General features: G+C 37.3%; 1 pseudogene; it reads left to right on the top strand.

Moving 5' to 3' along the window:
* Positions 1-1,100: 1,100 nt before the first annotated feature.
* Positions 1,101-2,039, top strand: LOC144255752 (olfactory receptor 14C36-like; annotated as a pseudogene).
* Positions 2,040-16,887: the final 14,848 nt, after the last annotated feature.

The following is a 16,887-nucleotide window of genomic DNA, read 5'->3' on the forward strand; positions in this document are numbered from 1 at the left end:
GGAAAAATGGGGGAAGGGGCTAGCAAAAGATTGCAGGTAGATTAAGTAGGATCCCTTTACTTCACCCACACTGTGAAATTAACAGTAATGTTCACGAGTCTGGCCACCCACCAATGACCTTGGGAGACACACACGTTTTCAGAGGAGCCCAGGCAGGCTGAGCAGGAAGGTCTCTTTTCTAAGGGTAAGTGTGGTTAACCTGGCATGGTGCTAAGGTGGACCCAGGTTGCAGAGGGCTGAGGAGATAATGATTTTGGTGACAAAGGAATGAACCAGGCTGAGGTGCTGCAGGAGTGCTATAAGTATAAGCAAAACATTCTTTTTAGGGTATGCAGTCAGTATCTTTTTGTTCACTTATGATAAATTTAAGAAGATTGGTACATAAAGGGAGGTGTCAAAAAGAAAAGGCACAATGATTGTCTAGGCAAAGGAATCTTCAACTTTATGGTGCTGATCACTGAGTAAAAGCATATTAAGGTAAAAAGTAGAAGTTTAGTAGAATGTCAGTCTCTAAAGACCTTACACTGATCTACTGGAGAGAAAAATAGCCCTGCGGGGGGCTGAAACAGGTCTGGCTGAGCATGTGTGAGATTTTCATGTTCATGATGATAAAGTCTCTGAAACCATTCCTACAAAAATATTTATAAATTATAATTTGAATTATTTAGTGTGGATACAAAGGCAAAAAAGTGGTGAAATTGCATTTATGGAAGACAATGAGGTAATCAAATTACAGAACATTAAAGAATGCACTGTCACACAGGTGCACAAAAAGGAGAGAAGGTGACCAATACTTGCTAGTACTCTGCTTGGGAGTCTCAGGAGGTTAGAGGAGCCTTGATGGGGAAACTGAAGACAAGCCCTGAAGGCCATATGCAGACAATGGGCTCCAGACCTCCACACCTGCACTTGGAGGTGCACTATGCTTAAAAATGATTAAAAAATATCAGAAAAACAAGAGAGACCTTTCCTCTACAGGGAAAGCTAATGCGAAATACAAGAAAACATTCTGGACATAAATATGTAAAATAATTGTATTAATTATTTTTTCCTTCCTCTCTCATCTATTTATCTTACCAGGCAACTAGAATTTCGAGCAAATGGCCAATGTCACCATGGTAACTGAATTTCTCCTCCTGGGCTCTCCTGATGGCTGCGAACTGAGTTTCCTCTATTTCACAGTATTCCCAATTACCTACCTGGGTACCTTGTTAGGGATCCTTCTCATCATCATTGTCACCACTGCTGACCAGAACCTGCACACACCCATGTACTTTCTCCTCAGGAACCTGTCCATCTTGGACATGTGCTTCATTCCCATCACTGTCCCCAATGCCTTTGTCAACTCTCTGACTATCAACTGGGTCATTTCAGTGACTGGTTGTGCAACACAGATCTTCTTGGTCCTTTTTTTGTGCATCCATAGAGATTTTGATTCTCTCCATCATGGCCTGGGACCACTATGTGGCCATCTGCCAGCCCCTCCAGTACCCACTCATCATGAACTCTCAGTTTTGTGTCCACATGACCCTGGCTTCCCAGCTCAGTGGTCTTCTGTGTGCAGGTGTGCACACTGGGAACACATTCCGGCTGTCCTTCTGCCAGTCAAACGTGGTCCTCCAGTTCTTATGTGATGTCCCCTCTCTACTGAAGCTCTCCTGCTCTGACACCACCAGCAACAGGGTCCTTATTCTTGTCTTTACTGGGTTCATTTGTGGTGGTTGCTTTCTTTTTATTGCCATGTCATACATTTGCATATTTTCCTCTGTGCTGAAATTTCCCACCAGAGCCCAAGGGAAAGTCTTCTCCCCACCTGCACCGCTCACATTCTCGTGGTGTCTGTCTTCCTCAGTTCTGGCTCAGGTGTGTACCTGAGGCCTTCAGAAACCTCTGACACACTCCAGTACATGGTTTTGTCTGCCTTTTACACCACAGTTCCTCCCTTTCTGAAGCCTCTCCTCTCCAGTCTCAGGAACAAACAGTTAAAGGAAGCTGTGAAGAGAGTAATGCAAAGACAGTTGTTGTCAGAGAAATTATAAAGACGCCATTCAGCATCATCCTAATTTAATTGATCATGGTTCTTAATTAGATACAGTACTCTTCATATTTGAACTTTACAAGTTACACTGTCTATCTTTCTATTTCATTATTAGAAGCTGAGTTATTTCGTAAGGTATATTTCTATGACTTACCATGTCATTTCAAGGGTTCCTTCATAGATTGTGTAATTTCATCAATGCATCTTTTAATGATTAAATATAATCCAATATATTTGCTGAAATCATTGGTGGTTATATATTTTAAAGAATCATCCCTTATGTCAATTACCTATATCAAAAACTGTCACTAAAGAAAACCTATCAAATCTGGAGATTACTTATTCTTATATAATTTGCTTTTATTCAGAACAGTGTAGAAACTACTTGTAAACACTGTGATACATAATTTCTCAATTTACTTACTTTTAAAATATATAAAAATTCAAATCCTAAAGAAGTTATAGCCAAAATGTAGAAAACTTCACAGTAATATTTTTCTCCATCTGGACCAGGCAAGAAGAAGAGACTCCTTTCTGTGAAGTAAAGAGAGAGCAATGGTTAATGCACCCCATGTCCCAACATTCACAACTTTCCACAGGGAACAGCAGCCTGTGCTTCTTTGGCTATGACAGGGCCAGTCTTTGATTATGTCCATGAACTGAGGTCAGTTTTCTGATGGTTTCTCTTCCACACATCTTACTCCTGTAGTGTTATGCTAATGACTTAGTCCTAATAATCATGGAGAAATGGACGATAGTTGTCTGACACATGTGTCTGGGCCATGCCAACTCTTACATTTCTCTCACTTTTCTCGAATTTGTAATGTAAACCTCTATCTTTATTTGTGATAGTCATTTTGTTGTTGTTGTTGTTGGTGGTGGTGGTGGTAGTGTTTTATCTATTTATTTATTTATTTATTTTAATTTTAGTTTGTTATATATGACAGCAGAATGCATTAGATCTCTACTGCACATACAGAGCACATTTTTTATTTTTTTAAGTAAATGACAGCAGAATGCATTATAATTCTTATTACACATATAAAGCACATTTTTTTTTCATATCTCTGGTTGTATATAATGTATGTTCATGCCAATTCATGTCTTCATACATGTACTTTATATAATGATGTCCATCACATTCTGCCATCCTTGCTAACACCCTGCTCCCTCCTTTCCCCTCCCATCCCTCTGTCCTACGTAGAGTTCGTCTTTTCCTCCCATGCCCCCCTCCCTACCCACTATGGGTCAGTCTCCTTATGTCAGAGGGAACACTTGGCATTTGTTTTTTTTGGAATTGGGAAACTTAACTTATCATTATCTTCTCCAATGCCATCCATTTACCTGCAAATGCCATGATTTTATTCTTGTTTACTGCTGAGTTATATTCCATTGTGTACATATGCCACACATTTTTATACATTCATCTACTGAAGGGCATCTAGGCTGGTTCCACAGTTTATCTATTGTGAATTGTGCTGCTATAAACATTGATATGACTGTGCCCCTGTAGTATGCTATTTTTAAGACCTCTGGGTATAGACTGAAAAGAGGTATAGCTGGGTCAAATGGGGGTTCCATTCCAAGTTTTACAAGGAATCTCCACACTGCTTTCCATATCTGCTGCACCAATTTGCAATTCCACCATCAATGTATGAGTGTGCCTTTTCCTCCACATTCTCCCCTACACTTATTGTTGTTTGTATGCATAATAGCTGCCATTCTTAAAGGAGAGAGCTGAAATCTTATAGTTTTTTTTTCAGATTTCAATTTTTTTATTGGTTGTTCAAAACATTACAAAGCTCTTGACATATCATATTTCATACATTAGATTCAAGTGGGTTATGAACTCCCATTTTTACCCCAAATACAGATTGCAGAATCACATTGGTTACACATCCACATTTTTACATAATGCCATATTAGTAACTGTTGTATTCTGCTACCTTTCCTGGAGAAAAAGATTAACATTAAACAGAGACATGAGGTGGGAGGGAAAGGGAGAGAAAAGGGAAATTGCATGGAAATGGAGGGAGACCCTCATTGTTGTACAAAATTACATATAAGAGGTTGTGAGGGGAATGGGAAAATAAACAAGGAGAGAAATGAATTACAGTAGATGGGGTAGAGAGAGAAGATGGGAGGGGAGGGGAGGGGGGATAGTAGAGCTTAGAGTAGTTTTGATTTGCATTTGTCTAATTGCTAGCAGTGATGAACATTTTTTCATAAATGTGTTCATTGATTGTATATCCTTTTCTGAGAAGTGTCTGCTCAGGTCCTTGGCCCATTTATTAATTAGATTATTTGCTTTTTGGTGTTTAGCTTTTTGTGTTCTTTATATACCCTAGAGATTAGTGCTTTATCTGATGTATGAGGGGTAAAAATTTGCTCCCAAGATGTAGGCTCTCTATTCACCTCAAAGATTGTTTCTTTTGCTGAGAAGAAACTCTTTAGTTTGAATCCATCCCATTTATTGTTTCTTGGTTTTAATTCTTGCACTATAGGTGTCTTATTAAGGAAGTTGGGACCTTATCCCACATGATGAAGATTAGGGCCTACTTTTTCTTCTGTAAGGCACAGGGACTGTGGTTTAATTCCTAGATCCTTGATCCACTTTGAGTTGAAGTTTTGAATTTTTTTAAACTTTTTTTGCATGGTGAGAGAAAGAGATTTAATTTCTTTTTGTTGTGTATAAAATTTCAGTTTTCCCAGCACCATATTTTGAAGAGGCCATCTTTTCTCTAATGCATTTTTTTGGCACCTTTGTCTAATATAATTGTAATTTTGTGGGTTAGTCTCTGTGTCCTCTATTCTATACCATTGGTCTACAAGTCTGTTTTTGTGCCAATACTATACTGTTTTTGTTACTATTGCTCTGTAGTATGTTTTAGGCTGTATTTTGTCAAAGGTCTGGTATAGCAATGCCACCTGCTTCACTCTGCCTGCTAAGGATTGCTCTAGCTATTCTGGGTCTCTTATTTGTACAGATGAATTTCATGATTGCTTTTTCTATTTTAATGAGGAATATCATTGGGCTTTTGATTGGAATTGCATTAAATATGTTTAGTGCTTTTGGTAGTATGGTCATTTTGATAATATTAATTCTGCATATCTAAGAGCAAGGTAGATCTTTCCATCTTATAAGGTGTTCTTTGATTTTTTTTCTTTAGTGTTCTATAGTTTTCATTATATAGATCTTTCACCTTGTTCATTAAATTGATTGCCAAGTATTTTTGTTTTTTGAGGCTATTGTAAATGGGGTAGTTTTCTTCACTTCCCTCTCAGAGTATTTGTCACTGATATACAGAAATGCCTTTAATTCATGAGTACTGATTTTATATCCTGGTACTTTGCTGAATTCATTTACTAGTTCTAGAAATTTTCTGGTGGAGCTTTTTCAATCTTATAGGTATAAAATCATATTTTCAGCAATTAGTGCCCATTTGAGTTTTTGTTTTCCCATGTATCTCTTTAATTTCTTTCATCTGTCTTATTGCTCTGGCCAATGTTTCAAGAACTATATTAAATAGAAGTGGTGAAAGAGGGCATCCCTGTCTTGTTTCAGTTTTTAGAGGCAATGCCTTCAATTTTCTCTATTTAAAATGATGTTGGCCTGGGGCTTAGCATAGATAGCCTTTATGATGTTGAGATATGTTCCTATTATCCCTAGTTTCCCTGGTGTTTTGAACATGAAGGGGTGCTGTATTTTGTCAAATTCTTTTTCTGTGTCTAATGACGTGATCATATGCTTCTTATCTTTAAGTCTATTGATGTGATGAATTACATTTATTGATTTTCACGTGTTGAACCAACCTTGTATCCCTGGGGTGAATCCCCACTTGATCTTGGTGTACGATATTTTTTATATGTTTTTGTATTTTATTTGCCAGAATTTTATTGACAATGTTTGCATCTATGTTTGTTAGAGATATTGGTCTAAAGTTTTCTTTTTTTGATGTATCTTTGCCTGGTTTTGGAATCAGGATGATATTGGCATCATAGAATCAATTCGGGAGTGCTTTCTCTTTTTCTATTTAGTGAAATAAATTGAAGAATATTGGTGTTACTTCTTCCTTGAAGGTCTTGTAGAATTGGGCTGTGTATCCATCCAGACCTGGGCTTTTCTTGGTTGATAGACTTCTGATGGTGTCTTCCATTTCATCACTTGATATTGGTCTGTTAAAATTGTGTATATCATCCTGGTTCATTCTAGGCAGATTGTATGACTTAAGGAATTTGTCAATGCCTGCCATATCTTCTACTTTATTGGAGTATATGTTTTCAAAATAATTTCTAATTATCCTTTGTATTTCTGTAGTATCAGTTGTGATATTACCTTTTTCATCTCATATGCTGGTAATTTGAGTTTTCTCTCTCCTTATCCTCATTAGCATAACTAAAGGTCTGTCAATTTTATTTATTTTTTCAAAGAACCAATTTTTGTTTGTCAGATTTTTTCAGTTGTTTCTTTTGCTTTGATTTCATTGATTTCAGCTCTAATTTTGGTAATTTCTTCTCTTCTACTGCTTTTGGTGTTGATTTGTTCTTCTTTTTCTAGTGCTTTGAGATGTAGTGTGAGGTCATTCATTTGTTGACTTTTTCTTCTTTTAAGGAATGAGCTCCTTGCAATGAACTTTCCTCTTAGTACTGCATTCATAGTTTCCCAGAGATTTCAATACGTTGTGTCTATGTTCTCATTTACCTCTAGGAATTTTTCAATTTCCTTCTTGGTGTCTTCTACAACCAATTGTTCATTCAGTATTATATTGTTCAGTCCAGGTGTTGGAGTAATTTTTATCTTTTTTATTTTGTCATTGATTTCCAATTTCATTCCATTATGATCTGATAAAATGCAGGGTAGTATCTCTACTCTTTTGTATTTGCTAAGAGTTGCTTTGTGGCATATTATATGGTCTATTTTAGGGAAGCATCCATGTGCTGCTGAGAAGAAGGTGTATATACCTGATGCCAGTTGAAATATTCTCTATATGTCACTTAAGTCAAAGTTATTAATTGTATTATTGAGATCTATAGTTTTTTATTTAACTTTTGTTTGGAAGATCTATCCAGGTATGAGAGAGGTGTGTTAAAGTTGTCCAAGATTATTGTGTTTTGGTCAATTTGATTCTTGAACTTGAGAAAAAATTGTTTGAGGAACATAGCTGCTCCATTGTTTGGGGAATATATATTTATGATTGTTATGGCTTGTTGGTATGGTTCCCTTGAGCTGTATGTAATTTCCATCTTTTTCCCTTTTGATTAACTTTGGCTTGAAGTCTACTTTACTTGACATGAGGATGGAAACCCCTGCTTGCTTCCACAGTCCATTTGAGTGGTATGATTTTTTCCAACCTTTCATCTTCAGTCTCGATGTCTTTTTATATCAGATGAGTCTCCTAGAGGCAGCATATTGTTGTTATTTTTTTTTAATCCAATTTTCTAGCCTATGTCTTTTTTTTCTTTTTTTTTAATTTTATTTTTTTATTGGTCGTTCATAACATTACATAGTTCTTAATACATCATATTACACGGTTTGATTCACGTGGATTATGAACTCCCACTTTTACCCTGTATACAAATTGCTGTATCACATCAGTTTCCCTTCCATTGATTGACATATTGCCTTTCTAGTGTCTGATGTATTCTGCTGTCTGTCCTATTCTCTACTATCCCCCCTCCCCTCCCCTCCCCTCCCCTTTTCTCTCTCTACCCCTTCTACTGTAAATCATTTCTTCCATTTGTATTATCTTGTCTTACCCCTCCTTTCCTCTTATATGACATTTTGTATAACCCTGAGGATCGCCTTCCATTTCCATGCAATTTCCCTTCTCACTCCCTTTCCCTCCCACCTCTCTTCCCTGTTTAATGTAAATCTTCTTCTCAAGCTCTTCGTCCCTACCCTGTCCTTGTTTACTCCCCTTATATCAAAGGAGTCATTTGGTATTTGTTTTTTAAAGATTGACTAGCTTCACTTAGCATAATCTGCTCTAATGCCATCCATTTCCCTCCAAATTCTATGATTTTGTCATTTTTTAATGCAGAATAATACTCCATAGTATATAAATGCCACATTTTTTTTATCCATTCATCTATTGAAGCTAGCCTATGTCTTTTGATTGGTGAGTTTAAGCCATTGACATTCAGGGCTATTATTGAGACATGTTTTGTATTCTCAGCCATATTTATCTTTTTTTTTTATTTAACTTGACTTGATTTTCTTTTTTGATTAGTTTTTCTTTTAGGGTACTACCTCCCTCTGCTGATTTCATCAGTTTTTTTTTGTTGCTGTTGTTGTTTGTTTGTTTGTTTGTTTCCTCTTCATGGAATATGTTTCCAAGGATATCTTGTAGGCCAGTTTTCTAACTAAAAATTCTTTTAATTTTTGTTTATCATGGAAAGTTTTTATTTCTTCATCAAATCTAAAGCTTAATATTGCTGGATACAAGATTCTTTGTTGGCATCCATTTTCTTTCAGAGCTTGATATATGTTGCTCCAGGATTTTCTAGCTTTTAGGGTCTGTGTTAAAAAATCTGCTGTTATCCTAAATGGTTCCCCCTATATGTAATCTGATTCATTTTTCTCATGGTTTTTAAAATTATCTCCTTATTGTTGTGCATTTTTATTATAATGTGACTTGGTGTAGATCTTTTGTGATTTTGTACATTTGGCATTCTGTAGGCTTCTTGAATTTGGATTTCCAATTCATTCTTCATGTTTGGAAAGTTTTCTAATATTATTTCATTAAATAGATCATTTATTCCTTTGGTTTGGAACTCTATGCATCTTCAATCCCAATAACTCTTAAATTTGGTCTTTTTATGCTATCCCATATTTCTTGAATGTTCTGCTTATGGTTTCTTATCATTATCACTGTGTGTTCTTTTCAAGATTATATATTTTGTCCTACTTCATAGGCTGAGTAGGATCCCTTGAACTTCACCCACAGTGTGCAAGAGCAGCACCCTACCTGTGTCTGGCCACCCAATATCTATCCCGGGAGACACACAGATTTCCAGAGGAGCCCAGGCAGGCTTAGCTGGAAGGTCATTTTACTAAGGGTGAGTGTGTTTAACCTGTCAAGGTGCTGAGGAGGACCCAGGATGACAGAGGCCTGAGGAGATTATGATGGACGTGACCTGGGATTGAGGTGGTCTGAGCTGTTACAGAAGTGTTGAACTATGAGTGAAATCTTCCTTTCAGTGCATTTGGTCAGTATTTTTTGTATGATTATGAAACTGTGAAGAAAAAATATAGAGCTGGGTTGTGGCTCAGTGACAGAGTGCTTGCCATGTGAGGCATTGACATGTGAGGCATTGGGTTCAATCCTCAGCAACACATAAAAAGAAATAAACAAAATAAATATATTGAAATAAATAAACAAATTGAACAAATACATTGAATAAACAAATAAATAAATTGAATAAACAAAATAAAGCTATTTAAAATAAAAAGGAAGAAAGAAATATAAGGTGTCAAGACTAAGGCAAATTGATTTTTAGACAAAGGAATCTTTAACTTCATGGTGCTGAACATGAAATAAAAACACAACAGGGTAAAAGTAGAAGTTTAGGAGAATGTCAGCAGGAGGCTATGAAGACCTTACTCTGATCTGTTGGAGAAGAAAAGAGAGTCCTAGTGGGAACAGGAACAGGTGCCTGTCTGATTGTGTGTGACCATGAGACAGCATCACTCATGTCCTGGTGAGCAGCAGAGAGAGTAGAGGACTGCAGAAAAGCCAGGTGCAGTCAGGTCCCCTGAGTTTACTGTAAAACCAGACCTGTGAGCTTCGAATGGGAAAGTGTGGTGGAGAACTTTCCTCATGAGAATTTTATTTTTCTTCATGAGAATAAATACTCCAAAATTATGAATCATTTCCTACCTAAAAAAAAATTCAAAAAAACATGATTCAAATTATTAAATGTGGAAAAAATGAGAAAATAACTTGGACAATTATATTAATGAAATAAAATGAAGGTGACGAAAATGGAGAACAAAAGGAATGCATGGTGACACACATGTTCATGGAGAAGAGGAGGTGGGCAATCCTGGAGTGCTCTGCATGGAGTCTCAGGAGGTCATGGAGGCCTGATGGAGAGCTGAAGACAAGCTCTGCAGATCAGGCCCAGACCCTGGGCTGGAGACCTCCACACCTGAACTGGGAGATGCACTCTGCTCAGAAATGAGTGAACACATCAGAAAACCAAGAGTATCTTCATCTTCAGGGAAAGATACTGAAAAGTACAAGAAAACATTTGGACATGAATGTGTAAACTAATTGTATTATTTTTCAAATATGTTTCAGTTGTCTATTAACATCTTTATTTATTTTTTTTATTTATATGCACTGCTAAGAATCAATCCCAGTGGCTCACACGTTCTATTCAAGTGCTCTACCACTGAACTATAGACCCAGGCCCAAGTACTTGTGTTAATCGTAATTTTGCTTTCATTTTCTTCTCTTTTCTTTTCTTTATCTTCACAGACAACCAGAATTTCCACTAAATGGTGAATGCCACCATGGTTACTGAATTTCCCCCACGGGGCTCTCCTGATATTTGTAATCTGAGTTTTCTTTATTTCACAGTATTCCCACTGACCTACCTGGGTACCTTGTTAGGAAAATTATTTCCATCACTGTCCCCAATGCCTGTGTCAACTCTCTCACTGGCAACAGGGCCATTTCAGTGACTGGCTGTGCAATACAATCTTCTTGGTCATTTTTTGTGCATGTGTTGAACTTCTGTTTCTCACCATCATGGCCTGGGACCACTATGTGGCCATCTTCCAATCCCTCCATTACCCCCTTATCATGAACCCTCAGTTTTGTGTCCGAATGACCCTGGCTTCTCTGCTCACTGGTCTGCTGTATGCAGGTGTGCACACTGGAAACACATTCCAGCTGTCCTTCTGCCATCAAATGTGGTTCCTCAGTTCTTCTGTGATGTCCCCTCTCTGCTGCGGCTCTCCTGCTCTAACACCACCAGCAACATGGTCCTTCTTCTTGTCTCTGCTGTGGCAATTGGTGGTGGTTGCTTTACTTTGATTGCCATGTCATATTTTTGCATATTTTCTACAGTACTAAAATTTCCCACCAGAGAGTCAGGGAGGCCTGCTCCACCTGCATCCTCATGATTTCAGTTTTCCTCAGTCCCATCATATATGTAAAAGATGGCCTTCAGTGACCTCTGACACAGTCCAGGACACAGTTCTCTGCCTTTGCCATGAGTGTTTCTCTCTTCTTAAAGCATCTTACATAAAGTTTCAGGTACAAACAGGTAAAGGAAACTGTGAGAGAGTGATGCGAAGACAGTTGTTCTCAGGGAAATGATAAAAATGCTTTTCAGCATTATCCTCATTTCATTGAGTGGAGTTAAATGAGATCAAATGCTCTTCTACTCTGCCTACCCTATTATCACCTTACTAGAATCTCAGTTATTTTATAGCATAGTTTTTTTGTGATTTACCTTACTATTGCCACAGATCATTCATAAATGTTTAATTTTATCACTCCGTTTTAGTATATAAATTTGATCCAATATATTTTCTGAAAAAAATTCTGGTGATATATATTAAAGTTTCATCAATTAGAGTCACATAGGAAATCTTTACAAATAAAACATGAAGATAATGTACATCCACATAATCTGCTGTCAAACTGTGATACAAAATTGTGTCAATTTAATTACTTTGAAAATATATAAAAATCAAATCTTTAAAACTTTGTAATAAAAAGTGTAGAGAGAATCACAATGATACTTTTCTCCATTTAATTTATATTAAAAAAAGGAAGATACTCCTTGTCCATGAAGAAAAGACAGAGCAAAGGTTACATCCATCATGAACCAAAGGAAAAATCCATCCACTGGGGAAGAGCACCTTGGGCTCCCCCAGCTGTTATGGCTGCCAATCTTGTATTATGTCTAGGATGGTCTAGTATGGGGGACACAAACTTGGGGCTGAGTTGCAGGTAAGCTTTCTAAGGGTTTTCCTCCAACACATCTTACTTCTGTAATAACTATGATAATGGGTCATATCTGATCATTATGAAAAAGTGGCCAGGAATTGTCTAGCCTCATTGTCTGACCCATGTAAACTTGAAGATTTCTCTCAGTTTTTTGGAAATTGTAAAGTAAACCTCTGGGTGCATTTCTGGTCATCTTTTTGGTTGTTGTTGTTGCGGTTGTGCTCAGCAGGACTGAACCAAGGCTGCATCCTAGACTTTTTTCTGTTTTTATTGTGGGACAAACTACACATGCTTTGACCAGACAAACTCCATTTTACCCTCAGACTCAATTGCATATGAAAAATGCTTCTCACATGAGAAAACCCTGCATATGTGAACCACCTCCTGCCAAGCACGGCCTGTGTGGCAACAAATAAGACTAAAAAAGTTTCACTTATTCTTTCACAACATATTATTAGGAAATACATATGTAAGTTGTTCTCATTTTAAATCCTATTTTTCTTGTGCTGTGTACTGTACCCTGAACTGGGTAATTCTGACTCACTCGCCATGTTACTATGGTTTTGACTTACTGGTAGCTTGAAGTTTGGGACTATAAAAATGTACCCTACCTTCTGCAAAATGTTGAAGGATGCAGAGCTGACTTTCTATCTGCTATTCCTACCCACCATCTAATAAACATAATGTCCTACTTCAAGACTCACCCAGTGATTTCTTTCTAATGTGCACATTGTATCACAGAAAATAGAGTCTTGCTAAGTAGCTTAGGGATTCCAGAAGTTTCTGAGGCTGGCTTCAAACCTGTGATCAATGTTCATCAGCCTCCTCATGTGTGGAATTGCAGGTATGTACCCCTGTGCCCAGTTTGTGGCAGCTCATCATCTTACATGAGTTATTTCTCTCCAAACACTTTAGTGTCCTCATTGGCATGTGCTTTGTTCATTGTTAATTATGACTGACATAGGCTCCATATCAAGTTACCTAGGAGTACTGATATAACAAAATGAGAAAAAAATATTTGTACCAAAAAACAATCAGTGTATTCAACTCCAAATTCTAAACAATCAATTTTGTTCACCAAAACACTACTAGAAAAATGTGAATTAAAAATAAAAATGTATTTATTACCTAGGAAAATATTATATATATATATATATATATATATATATATATATATATAATTGATTAATAAAGATATTTCTTAAATTTTCAGACAAGGGAATACTTGCAGTAGGAGCCAACGAGCACCCCAGTGCTGCCTGATGTGGGAAGGCTTGACTTCCTCTATATGATCCACCAGAATTGAGGCTCCACCCACACACTATGTCCATGGTTTCTGGTTCTCACTGCTCCAATGTTTCCTGCTAGAGGAAAAGACCTTTGGAGAACTCCAGATAAATTCAGCAAACTCCACCTTGACATGCATTTCCTCTTCAACCATGGCTTCCTGTATCTAATTTTATGAGTTTTTCATGAGTTGAGGTGTCCACATAAATGAAGTTTAAATTGAACAGATAAAGGAGGAAAGAAATTGAATTGCAACTACCAGTCCTATTGAGACGCATCCTCTGGGGTACATTTTTGGATATTTAACATATGTTTTATTTGGAAAACCTTGAGTCAAAGGAGATGAACAAAAAATATTGATATAAGGACTTTATTATAGCTCACATTTTGTGTGAAATAATGCAAAGACCCATCAATTGGTGTGGTATAAATCATATGCAGAAGTTGGTTAAAAAAATTTACTTTGAGTATTAGTCATGAGCCAAGAAGCATATTTTTATAGTAATATCACTATGTCAAAGATATATTTTGGATAGCCAACTTTTCTGAAATATTAGGTTTATTTATTAAGCCAGTTTTCATAAAATATTAGGTTTACTCTAATAAGGAAACAATATTTAAGTATACATGAATTGCCACCTCCATGACCATTAATTCAGATACCACACAGGGATGACCAGAGATTTTTTAAAAACACACAAAAACCTTCAGAGAGAATGCTGGGATCAGGTGGGACACTCATCTCTGGTTGAGATGAGTGACCCCGAGCTGGTTCAGGACATTTATTTTATAGGTTTTATCATAAAAAAAGGTTATTTGTGGAAAAATTTCAACAAAGCAGGCAGGTGTGAGGCTCCCACTACCAATGAGACATTGTGGTTCTTGTTATCTATGCTCAGAATCTCTGATCCCTGGGAGATAGTATCTCAGTTTCAAGGTTCAGACTGATAACTCTGAGTCTTTGCCCTGATTTTTCATAGGCAGAGTGTCACCATAGCAACTGGGGGATCTTCAACTGTGTATTTGCTCAGGGAGTTCCCACTGCAAGCAGCACATGACCACCATGAGACAATCACAAACCTGATGCACATCACCATCTCCCATGGTTATGAGTGTCAGTGTCTGTGGGATGAAAGCTGCAGAAGACAGAGCCTGAGCCCAGTACAGAGTTAGAAGTATAATGAAAGTTTAGCAATCAACAAGGCAATGTAGTAACTTATTCTATAGAGACTTTTAAGATAATATTCACAACTGAGAGTTATGCCAGAACCATCTGACTTTTTCCACCTTCATAAATCCTTTAGAATACTTATATCAATGACTTTAGAGTATTATATCAACTGCAAGGAATCACTTGTTTGTATCAGTAGAGTTAAAAGCTAGATTTGATCAGAATTTTAAAGACATCATTTTAAAGGTTGGATCCAAAAACTGAGTGGTTGTAAACTGACTGCAAGCCCTAAAGAGATGCAAAGTATTTCATACCTGTTCAATAGGAAAGGAGCTGAGAGCATCTAATAAATAATAAGACCATACCTATTGCACACTCAAGAATGTAGAAAGGAATATTCCCTTGAGAAGTGTCTTGTGGCCACCCTGTTTGCACAGTAGGCACAAGAAGTTGTTTTACCATGCTAAGCAAGGAAGACATTCAGAAACCACCATTGTAATAATTTGGGGGACCCAACTATGGTGAGGTGGCATCAGGCTTTAGCATCATTTACCTTGTGCCAGCTCTACAGGAATGCAGGGTGTTCAAATTAATGCCTTCCACCATCAATTCAAAGAAAGGCTTGGTAGACCAAGTTAACTGTAGCATAGTTTGGGGCCCTACAGGCTCCCCCTGACAGGGTGAATAGGTGAAGCTGTGAATGTGAAGCCAAAGATGGCATGGAATCCCAAGACATTAATAGTTACCAGTAGAATAAACTCTCTGCCAAGAAAAGGCAAAGAGAGACCCTGTGCTCAGCAACTGGAAATACCAAAGAGCAGGAATTACCAACCATTTTGGAAATATTGTCTTACACTCAAGAGTCCTAGCTGTTACATGAGGAATTACATATGGAGTTATTTTCTCAGCTGGTTTTGTATTTCCTCTACATCACCCATTCTTTCCACAGCCCTACTAAGTCCTTTTGGAATAAGAAGGTTTATGTTCTACAGTGGATATTGATGCATGTAACTTGCTTTTGATTTTTATGGGGCCTCAAAACCAAAATTTTACCTTCAGTTTTAGGTGAGATATTTGGCTCAAACTTTAGGGTAAAGTTGGAATTGTTACAACTAACAGACAGTTGGAGATGGCCTAAATTCATTTTGCATTGTGAAATGGACATGAGTTTTGAAGGTCTTGGGTTGAAACATTATGGATGGAATGTGAGGTATCTCAAAAAGTTCCTGAATTGAGACAGAATTTTAAAAGGTAGAATGATAGGATTATGAGAGCTGCAACCTAATCAATCCATCTTAATTTGAATGAATTGACTGGGTGGTAGATTTAGGCATTTGGGACATTGCTGGAGAAAGTGGCCCACTGGGATTAATCCCTGATAGCTTTCCTCTAACCCTAACCCTCATTCTTCTTCCCTGTCTTTGCTTTCCTGGATCCCTATGCTGAGCATCTTCCCTCTGCTGTGTTGGTCCTCAGTGTGCCCCCACCATGGGCACAAAGTCATGAAATTGGCCAAAGATAGACTAAAACTCTGAAACCCTGAGTCAAAATATGGTTTCCCAAATTGGTTGGTTTTTGTTTATTGTGGGTTTGTTTTTTTTGTTTTTTAACCAGGTATTTTGGTCACAGCCATGCATATCTGACACAATTATTCATCATAATCACGTAGAGTGCAGAGTGTATAAGAGAGATGACCAAATGGCCAAACTTATAATACACAATAAATCAGTCACATTTTATTACCAGATTGAGGAGAAATAAGTCCACAGATAGATGTGCTGATTTAAAGATCTGTGGAATGTACCTGTAACAGAATGTCCTTCATCCTAAAGAATGTACAAACAATGCCTGTACAGGGTGGACTGATTTTGAAAAAGTTAGAGAAAGTCAAGCCAGAGCATATATTGAATGATTTTATTTATATAAAATTTCACAAATATATAATTTCAGAGGTACAGAATATAACTAGAGTTTTCTAGTGTCTGTAAGACCATGTGTAACAGATTAGATGGTTCATCTGAAGTAATAAAAGTATCTGGGAACAAGTTGCAGTTGGATGTTCTACAACTTGGTAATGTAGTAAATATCACTACATTTATAACCATGAACTGTCACAAAGGTAAACTTTATGTCATGTGAATTTCATGTCAATGATAAGAAATTTTTATGCTGAACTACAGTGTGAACAGTTTCCCACTTACAAGTTGTGAGTGAGTGAGAGTTGCTCACCAGCCTTGATGTTACCTGATCCACACCAACACCCTTAATTCATAATGAGGACAGGAGGCCAGAGATGAAAACACACAGGGAGAACCATCAGTCTTTTCAGTGTTAATCACTTCTCAGTAATGATTTACAACCATGTGTGGCAGAGCAGTTCCACTGTCCATGCTGGCACGTGGCCAGGTCCTCTCTCCTGGGCTCTG

Source organism: Urocitellus parryii, chromosome 1, assembly GCF_045843805.1.
Source record: "Urocitellus parryii isolate mUroPar1 chromosome 1, mUroPar1.hap1, whole genome shotgun sequence".
Classification (NCBI taxonomy): Eukaryota; Metazoa; Chordata; class Mammalia; order Rodentia; family Sciuridae; genus Urocitellus; species Urocitellus parryii.